At 52.9% G+C, this 1171-nt stretch overlaps 1 pseudogene; it reads left to right on the top strand.

The window, feature by feature from the left end:
- Nucleotides 1-7: 7 nt before the first annotated feature.
- LOC102898557 lies at nucleotides 8-430 on the top strand (annotated as a pseudogene).
- Nucleotides 431-1171: the final 741 nt, after the last annotated feature.

Genomic DNA, 1171 nt, shown 5'->3' with positions numbered 1-1171 from the left:
CTTCGACCGCGAGGACGTGGCCCTGAAGCACTTCGGCCAGTTCTTCCTGCAGCAGTCGAGCAAGGAGAGGGAGTCCGCGGAGAAGCTGCTGTGGCTGCAGAACCAGCGTGGAGGCCGCATCCGCCTGCGCAACATCAGGAAACCTGAGCCACAGGAATGGGAGAACGGCCTGGGGGCCATGGAGTGCGCCTTGAGCCTGGAGAAGCGCGTGAACCAGAGCCTGCTTGATCTGCACCGGCTGGCCACCGACAAGAACGACGCCCACCTGTGCGACTTCCTGAGGCGTCACTACCTGCACGAGAAGGTGAAGTTCATCAAAGAGTTGGGGGACCATATCACCAACCTGCGCAAGATGGGGTCCCCGGAAGCTGGCCTGGCGGACTACCTCTTTGACAAGCTCACCCTGGGCGACAGCGGCAAGAAGAACTGAGCCTGGACTGCCTTTCCCACAGCCACGACTTCCGGTGGTGACCAAGCCGAGCATTCATCTTTGCGGTATTGCCCTTGCGAAATGTTCACAAGTTGTTTTCTTCCAATAAAGTTACTGCTTCCTAAATAAATAAAGGTCTCTGCTTGATTGGTGTGTGCGGAACCCTCACCTTTGAAGGTTTAAGCTGGTATCCAGGAGTCTCTGCTCCGACTCGGGATCTCCATGGACGGAGGGAGAAGGTATTCCGCGGGACCCTGGAAAACACAAAATCAATCGTCCCCCTACAAACCATGTGGTAGATCGGGGTGCGGTGAGGTAGGTGGTCTGAGGCCCTGGGGAATGTGGGCGCTCGTGCATAGTTAAAGTATAAGAACGCGGTATCGAATTCATGATACCGGTTGCCCCTAAGGAAGAAGTGAAGAATGGGATTGGACAGGATTAAAATAAAAGGTGTCTTCCGACTTTGCCTGAAATATTTTAGCTCACGTAATGATGCAAATGTTAGTTTGTCGCTGCTGGGTAGCGACATGAAGGCTTTGGAAGTCTGAATAGTAGAGGGCCTCTTTGATAAGCCCGTCCTGGGCAACAGCAATAATGGGCAATGAGCGTCAGGTGGACTTTCCCGTAGACATGGGAGTGACTTCCTAGGTCGCCATGCTGGACATGCTTATCGCCCTGACAAAACATCCAAATACGGGTTTTTGTTTTTGTTTTTCTTTTTGTTTTCCCTTCAATTGTACT

Source organism: Pteropus alecto, unplaced genomic scaffold (assembly GCF_000325575.1).
Source record: "Pteropus alecto unplaced genomic scaffold, ASM32557v1 C18375100, whole genome shotgun sequence".
Lineage (NCBI taxonomy): Eukaryota > Metazoa > Chordata > Mammalia > Chiroptera > Pteropodidae > Pteropus > Pteropus alecto.
The sequence above is the reverse complement of the archived record's forward strand: the minus strand, read 5'-3'. Positions and strand labels throughout refer to the sequence as shown.